Genomic DNA, 9,240 nt, shown 5'->3' with positions numbered 1-9,240 from the left:
TGATTTAGGCAACGACACAAGACAACAAATTTTCACAAAATTAACACTACTTGGCCCAGAATCGCAAGATTTCCCAAAAAGGGGGGGGGGGCCAAGGGAGTTGAATGCTTAGTTTGAGTTCTACAAATCAAAATGAAAATCATTCTGTTTGCTTAAAATTTAATGTGCGATAGTGACGAATTCTTTGTTTATTATATTGTCATTTTGCTTTAAATTTTAAATGTAGTTGTTTTAATTGGTACCAAAAATGCTTTTGGGTAAAATTATTACTAACATTATGTTTCTATGTGTGACAAAATGAGCACTTTGTGTCTTCTGTGGGAATGACCTTCATTACACTTTGCAGGCCTTTTTTGGTAGCTACCTGAAGCCCAGAATTTTTTAACATTTTCTTTACTACCCATGTCTACCTTGTTAGAGAAAAACTGAGGCCCACAACTCTGAAATGCTGCCATTCCCCAGGTCTCAGCAACAGTGTGACTCTGGTTTTTAGTGCCTTTTTAGCTTTTTCACAATTCTTTCAACTGGAAGAAATACGTCCTGAAATTTGGGGTTTTTTTTTATATATATTTAGCTTATAAAATTGCTCTTTAAATGTAAAGTGGCACGTTTTAATCTGGGCTTAAATAAAAACACTGTTCTTCCAGATTTGTTGACAGTAAGCCACAGTCATTAGCTCTTTTTTCAGTTCCACGAAGCACAAAATTTAGGAGAAGCAAAAGGGTGCAGTGTCAAAGCAGTAGTCTAAGTCTGATCTTTCCACCCAGAGCCTCTGTCCCCATTTTTTTTTTAAACCACAGATGCATAGAGCCTCTTCCCTAGGTCAGCAAGAGTGGCTGGAATATAACTCTTGCCTTTCAAACAAATGTTTGAGATGTTGGCTTCATGAAGCCTAAGCCAAAAAATTCATTACAGACATTTATTTCAGAAAAGGCTTATCTCTCTAGAACATGTAATCTAAAAAAAAGTCACCTCATGTGATTCACATCCCCCAAAATGAAGCAATTACATCAGTACTGAAATTTCCCAAGGTGAAACTTGCCAAATACAAAGTGCTAGAATTTTCTTTAAATAAAATTTAAGAAACTGCTTTCACTCTTCCTTATTAAAAAAAATAAATAAATACAAAAAAAACCCAGCAAAGTATATTAATACCATGGCTGACTCTGCAAACATTTCCAACCATCAAACCTAGAATCTACTTTCCCATTGTTGTCCATCTTCTGCTTTCCAAACCTGAAGCAGGTACTTAAGATCTTAATGTATGTGTTTATTCAACAAACAAAAAAATGAGCCCTTCATTTCCAAGCAATGTCCTGGCGGCTAGAAATGAAACCACCACAAGCATGGCTTCCTTTCCTCCGCCACCTCACCCACTCAGGGAACTCGCGGTGTCATGGGATTCCTGACGCTCAGCCCCAGGGGTTGGGAACTTGGATCCAGGCTTGCTTTCCAGAGGTGGAATGACCCTAAGTGTCAAAGCTGGTCTAATCGACATGACAGGAAGTATTCCAGATTCCACAAAGGATTCTCATCTTTGTTAGCTATTTAATTTCAAAATATCTCTTCCTATTTCTGTGCAGAATTCGTGCCCCTCAAAGCCATACGGTTGACTGGCCACAGCACAGCTCACTAACGTGAGACAAAACAGGAAGAAAGATGACACGGGAGCCGCATGCTGGGACCTGTTCAGTGCATGGCCCCTTCAGAAACAAACATTTGCTTAATTGAAAAATACACACACACACACGCCCTCGTAGTGGAGATGAGGAATTTTACAGAATTACTTTAACAAAAACATCTACAACTTGAACCCATATATCTTGATTAAGAAAAAAAGAAAGTATTGGACTCGCAATCACAAACCACGGTAATCAAAAAGGTAAACAAAACTCCAGACAGAACTTTATCAGCCAACCAGGAGTATTTTAATCACTAGCTTTGTCAGCGACAGTCTGCGGCTATTACTTGCATAATTAGGTTTTGTAATGAATTGTTGAGATTTCTAGTGAGATTTCACAAAGTGCTATGGAAGTTCCCAGACCGTGGGTATACACTTCAGGTGATCTCAGGGGAGGACGATTCCACAGCGTCTGTCATTAACCATCTGTTTTCTCTTTAGTCCATGACCAATCCACCTCTCCTGCCTGAATGCAGACATTGTGTAAGGGAAGAGGAGAATAAGACAAACACTCATTATCCGTGTGTTCTGTATTGGGGACTATGTCTACACTAGCTTTTTTAATGCCATTAAGTAATTCTGTGCTACTGAAATGACTTCCACAGTTTTCCAATATTAAGGAGCTAAAAGCTGATCCTGCCCAATCTCGCAATTGGGCATATTTGGGATTTGAACCCAGGTCTGGGATTTTTTTTTAGAATGTCATATGGCTTTTCTAAAATAAGAAAGAGCTGATCTTTGAATGGGGCTTAATCCTTTGAGAATATGTTCACATACAGGCATACCTTGGAGATCCTGTGGGTTCAGTATCAAACCACTGTAATAAAGCTAAGATTGCAATAAAGCAAGTCAAACAAATTTTTCGTATCCCAATGCATATAAAAGTTATGTGTATGCTATACTGTAGTATATTAAGTATGCAATAGCATTTTGTCTAAAAACCAATTTACATACCTTAATTTAAAAATACTTTATTGCTAAAAAATGCTAACAATCATCTGATTCTTCAGCAAGTCTTTCACCATCTTTTTGCTGGCAGAGCGTTCTGCCTCAGGGTTGATGGCTGCTGACTGGTGAGGGTGGTGGCTGCTAAGGTTAGGGTGGCTGGGGCAATTTCTTAAAATATGACAATGAAGTTTGTCACGTTGATTGATGCTTCCTTTCATGAAAGATTTCTCTGTAGCATGTGATGTTGTTTGATAGCATTTTACCCACAGAACTTCTTTCAAAATTGGAGTCAAACCTCTCAATCCCCGCTGCTGTTTTATCAATTAAGTTTGTGGAATATTCTATATCCTTTGTTATCATTTCAACAATGTTCACAGCATCTTCACCAGGAGTAGATTCCACCTCAAGAAACTACTTTCTTTGCTGATCCATAAGAAGCAACTCCTCATCTGCTGAAGTTTGATCATGAGATTGTAGCAATTCAGTCACATCTTCAGGCTCCACCTCTAATTCTAGTTCTCTTGCTATTTCTATATCTGCAGTTACTTCCTCCACTGAAGTCTTGAGTCCCTCACAGTCATCCATGAGGGTTGGGATCAACTTCTTCCAAACTCCTGTTATTGATGATATTTTTATCTCCTTCCATGAATCACAAATGTTCTTAATGGCAGCTAAAACGATGCATCCTTTCCAGATGGTTTTCAATTTACTTTGCCCAGATCCATCAGAGGAAGCACTGTCTATGACAGCTATAGCCTTACAAAATGTAATCCCTTTTTGTATTTCAGAATATTATGGGGGTACAAATGCTTTGGTTACATATATTGCCTTTACACTGCCCAAATCAGAGCTACAAGCATGCACAACCCCCAGACATCATACACCATACCCATTAGGTGTGAATATACCCATCTCCTCCTCCCCTTCCCACTTGCCCAATGCTTTATGAGCATTGCTTCCATATATGCATGTAAGTGTTGATCAGTTAGTACCAATTTAATGGTGAGTAAATGTGGCGCTTGCTTTTTCACTCTTGTGATACTTCACTTAGAAAAATGGGCTCCAGCTCCATCCAGGAGAATACAAGGGGTATTAGTTCATCATGTTTTTTATGGCTGAGTAGTACTCCATGGTACACATATACCACATTTTATTAATCTACCCATGTATTGATGGACACTTGGGTTATTTCCACATCTTTGCAATTATGAATTGTGCTGCTATGAACCTCCAAGTGCAGATGTCTTTAAAAGTGGAAATGACTCCTTGATCCATGGGCTACAGAATGAATGTTGTGTTAACGGGCATGAAAACAACATTAATGTCCTTGTAGATCTGCCACAGAGCTCTTGGGTGACCAGATGATCATTGTCAAAGAGCAATAATGTTTTGAAAAGAATCTCTTCTTCTGAGCGCTAGGTCTCAACAGTAGGATCAAAATATTCAGTAAACGGTTCGATAACAGATGTGCTGACATCCAGGCTTTGTTGTTCCACTTCTAGAACACAGGCAGAGTTGAATTAGCATCATTCTTAAGGGCCCTAGGATTTGTAGAACAGTAAGTGAGTGTTGACTTCAACTTAAAGTCACCAGCTATATTAGCCCCTAACAGAAAGTCAGCCTGTCCTTTGAAGTTTTGAATCCAGACATTGACTTCTCATCTCTAGCTATGAAAGTCTTAGATGGCATCTTCTTCCCATAGAAGGCTGGTGGCTCACACTTATAATACTAGCACTCTGGGAGGCCAAGGTGGGAGGATCACTTGAGGTCAGGAGTTTGAGATCAGCCTGAGCAAGAGTGAGACCCTGTCTCTACTAAAAATAGAAAAAATTAGCTGGGCAACTAAAAATAGAAGAAAAATTTAGCCAGGCATGGTGACGCATGCCTGTAGTCCCAGCTACTTGAGAGGCTGAGGCAGGAGGATTGCTTCAGCCCAGGAGTTTCAGGTTGCTGTGAGCTAGGCTGACACCACAGCACTATAGCCTGGGCAACAGAGGGAGACTCTGTCTCAAAAAAAAAAGAAGAAAGAGAGAAAGAAAGAAAGAAAGAAAGGAAGAAAAGAAAAGAAAAGAAAAGAAAAGAAAAGAAAAGAAAAGAAAAGAAAAGAAAAGAAAAGAAAAGAAAAGAAAAGAAAAGAAAAGAAAAGAAAAGAAAACCATAAAACCATTAGTACTGTTTTGTTTTGTTTTGGGTTTTTTGTTTGTTTGTTTTGTTTTGTTTTGCTAGTGATGGCAACCAACCATTTGCATCTGCATTAAGGACAGAAAGGAAGACATGGATGAGTGATGTAGTTAAAAGAGCCCTGGATCAAGAGTCAAAAGAGAATATGGTTCTTCCAATAATTTGGGATGTAACCTTGGGAAAGCCACTTAATATCTGAGCCAATATTTCCTCTCTGATAAAAAAGGAAATATTATACCTTCTCTGCCTACCTCATAACTATCACAACATCAAGATGGAAGTTATACAGGCATAACTTGCTTTGTTGTGCTTTGATTTATTGCATTTCACAGATACTGTTTGTTACAAATTGAAGGTTTGTGGCAACTCTGATTTAGGCAAGTCTATGAGTGTCATTTTCCCAACAGCATGTACTCACTCTGTGTCTCTCTGTCACATTTTGGTAATTCACACAATGTTTCAAACATTGTCATTATTATAACTGTTATGGTGATCTGTGATTATTGATGTAATTGTTTTGAGGAACCACACCCATATAAAACACTGAACTTAATCGATAAATGTGTGTGTTCTGCCTGCTCCACCGATTGGCCATTCCCCTGTCTCTCTTCCTCTCCTTGGGCCTCCCTATTCCCTAAGACACAACAATATTGAAATTAGGCCAAGTAATAACCTTACAGTGACCTCTAAGTGTTCAAGTGAAAGGAATAATAGCACATCTCTCACTTTAACCAAAAGCTGGAGATGGTTAAGCTTAGTGAGGAAGGCATGTGGAAAGCCAAGATAGGTTGGGAGCTAAGCCTCTTGTATCAAACAGATAGCCAGATTGTGAATGCAGCCATGCCTGGTCAAGGTTTTGTAGTTTTCGTCATCCCAGGTAAGTGTACATTTTAACAGGGATTTTCTAGAGGCAGCGTCTCCAACAGCAGGAAGTATAGGCACTATCTCAGGTCAACAGACCAACTATTTGGCAGCAAGGGTGACTCTCCATGTCCCAAACCACGCTCACAGAGCCACCTACACATAAGTTTGGGTGAGCCCTGTTTTGTGCAGAAGCTCAGAAGTTTTTTAAAGTTTAAATCATTTTCATTGGTTCCTCTGAGCATTGGCAGTTTCTCTAAACCTTTTGAAAATGAGATACTTCCCTCTTTATGCATGCAGGTTTCGAGCAATGCTGAGTAAGAATGATTACTCACATCTGAAAGGTAAACAGTAAACAAGGATGAGCATGTGCAGCTGGCATCCATGTCAGGCACTTGGTCAAGGTGTGCCCCGAGACTCACCCACCTCATGAGTCACCAGAAAACCAGAGAGAAAATTTCATCTGACTGCCAGAGGCTGCCAGGATAAAGAAACTACAAAAATATGCAAAATTTGGTGGGAAATTTTAAATAACCAGGTAAATCCAAACTATTGCAGCACTTGCCACACTTCTGGAACTCTATCATGTAGAAATAACTTGAAGCACAGAAAAAAGGACAATGTACATGTTTGCTGATGGCAGTTGTATATATAGTAGCAAACAGTATGGAAACAGTATGGAAGTCAGGCAATAACAAAGCAGGTAGTAAATTATGATAAATCTATATAAAGGAATATTATGCAAACATTAAAAATACTTATGAAGAGTTTTGGCAATATATTAGTATGAGGTAGTAGCACTATATTACATAATATTATAACTTTATAATATTCATAGGAGAAATAGTCAACGAGATGTTCTATGCCCATCCATAGAGAAATATTGGTAGGATTTTCTCACCCACCTGGAAATTAATCACAGAAAATATCCAGCACCTGACAAAATATTAATAGTCAGCAAAAATTTCTCTACTTGTAACAAAACGAGAAAGGGGGCAAGACTTAACAGGACAATTCAAAAACTATTAAAGGAAAGAAATAGAAAATTCTGGAATGGAGTACAATATAGTAGCAGAGTACAGCTCCTGAAGTTTATTCTCCTTTTCTCTTCCTTCATAACCAAATCATAGAGTAGACAAAATACTCAGAAATATCACTAATGCCTAGAAATCTGGAGAGAAGCGACATGTGACAATCATTTTGTTTTTCCTCATCTAACTGAAGAATTTTAGACTTGGGTGCCGGGGATACACTGTGAGTTGGGTGAGGGAGCCATGAGACTGCCTCTCTCTGGTGGGAGTGAAGACTCCAGGGCTAAACCCAGCGTCCAAGAAACAATCCAGACCCTTAAGACATCAGCCCTGGGCATGTACCACCCAGGAAAACAGAGTCAATTTTGACCCTGTGCATTGCACAAAATCTCAGTCTCAGACAGCTGAGCAGGTGGCGGGTGGGGGTGGGGGGGACTCTCCATCTGTCCCCGTCACCCATCAGAGTTATTCTCTGTCCTGCGTCTTGCTTTCTGCCCAAGAAACTGACCTCCGCAGACTCTCTTGTCTCTGGCTTCCAATTCTGTTTTTTCCAATGGGGTCATTGCCAGGAGATTAGAGACAGGGTGGCAGGATAGGGAGCGGACGATACATATTCCTCATTTTCCCTCCCTCCACGGTCACAGTTCTAGCAGTGGCTGCTTTTCTCTGGCTACAGTTCCTGCTGGGTGTTTTTCTTGCCTGCCTCAGTTGGCACCTGGCTCCAATAATTCCCTCCTCTTGCCTCTTCAGGCCGAGGGATAATAATGGCATTCCACTCCTACTACTCCTCCCGTTGCTTCTTGGGTCCTTTAGCCCTGCCTGCACCTCTGTAAGGAAATTCTACATTAATTCTCTTCAGTTTTATTCTTTTCAGATAAATCCTTTTCGGGTGAATCCAACTGAGAGTGCTGCCTATTTCTAGCTGGGAGCTTGACTAGTGCACCAGGTATCAGCTCTGCTGCGAGCTCATCCTCCTCCTGCCATTCCTGCAGAGTGCAGAAAAGTGCATAGAGCATCAAATAGCCAGACCTCAAACCTTATGCTGGCGCAGAATGAAGCAGTGGAAAGAGAGCGGTCAAAAAGTCACCTGCAGTGTATCAGAGTAATTTATGCAAATTATAGAGAAATATTTTGGAGAAAAACACAAAGAAGCAGAACTCATGACAGACAGCCAAAGAACCCGACATAAAAGTTAACATCACACACACGTGCGTGTGCGCACACATTCACAGGGAAATTCTTCACAATTAATTTAAGATACAGACCAGTATGTGCATGGTTTTTTATTACATGTGAGTTTAGATAAAGAAAAGATAACATAACATATCAAGATAAAGCTTCAAAAATCAAAGTCAGACCATGAAATTCATCAATGAATTAGGAGCTTGAAGCAAAGAGATACCCATACAAAGCACTAAAAGTATGAACACAAGTAAAAATTTGAGAAAATCCAGCAGAAATGCTTCAATGACAGGACCAGATTTCATTTTAGGAAGACTATTTGGCCAACAGTGCAGTGAGTGGGGGAGAAGGCAGAGGCCAGAGCCGGGACACCAGTGAAGAGGCCGTTCCAGGTGAACATTAAAAAGGACCCAAACCAAGGCAATGACAGGGCACAGATTCAAAGAGGAAAAATTGACAGGGCCTGATGCCCAAATGAGCACGAGGGAGGAGTGAAGAGCAGAATGCCATTAAAAATTGGGTTTAGAGAAAAAGACAAAAATTTAGGGGAAAAAGGATATGTGAAATAGGTAGCAGGAAAAAAAAGACAATACTAATGTCTTTAGAGTAAGCAATTTTGATGTCATTAATCAAGAGAGGAAATACAGAAGAGGGGGCAAGTCTGGAAACAAAGAGAAATGAAGGAGGTAAGCTGAAATTTAGGTAGCATTTAGCCTTAAAAATTTGTTTTAAGATCTATGTATTTTTATTGTGCAGATTTCTTTCTGAAGCACTTCTACTATTTATTGTTCAGATTTCAATGGGCTTCAGCATTTTTTTCTGTGACACCCATGTTGTTATCGCACCTGTAGGACACATTGTGCCATAATGCTTCATGTTTCTGCAAAAGCATCCCAGGAATATGTCATTCAGAAATGAAGACTTGGAAATGGAAAAGCCCAACATAAAAATACATAATAGTTATAAGGTAGCTATTATAAAATGCATACAAACATGTAGCAGTTTGTCACAAAAGAATGATTTCTGACTTACAGATGTCTCTAAAAACATTAAATTTAAGTCTTTACATAAGATAAATTCTCATAACTGTGCTCTTTAGTGAGTAATCACTCTATTTCTTTTTTGCAAAACGAAAATATTGAAGTGATTAGCAGCTCTACTCTGATCACATGGCAGCAGAGGGATTAAAAATGTGGATCTCTTAACTCAATGGCTTAACAATTACACTAAAATACACATCCTCGCCCAACCAGTGATGTTTTTAAATCAGATCACAAGTTGGAGTTTCAGATGCCTTATGAGCTTTAGTTCCAACTTTTTCGCTTTTCAAATAAGTTCATGATTATTTATGGACTT

This window comes from Lemur catta, chromosome 2, assembly GCF_020740605.2.
Source record: "Lemur catta isolate mLemCat1 chromosome 2, mLemCat1.pri, whole genome shotgun sequence".
In the NCBI taxonomy this organism is placed as follows: Eukaryota; Metazoa; Chordata; class Mammalia; order Primates; family Lemuridae; genus Lemur; species Lemur catta.
Note: the sequence above shows the minus strand (reverse complement) of the source record.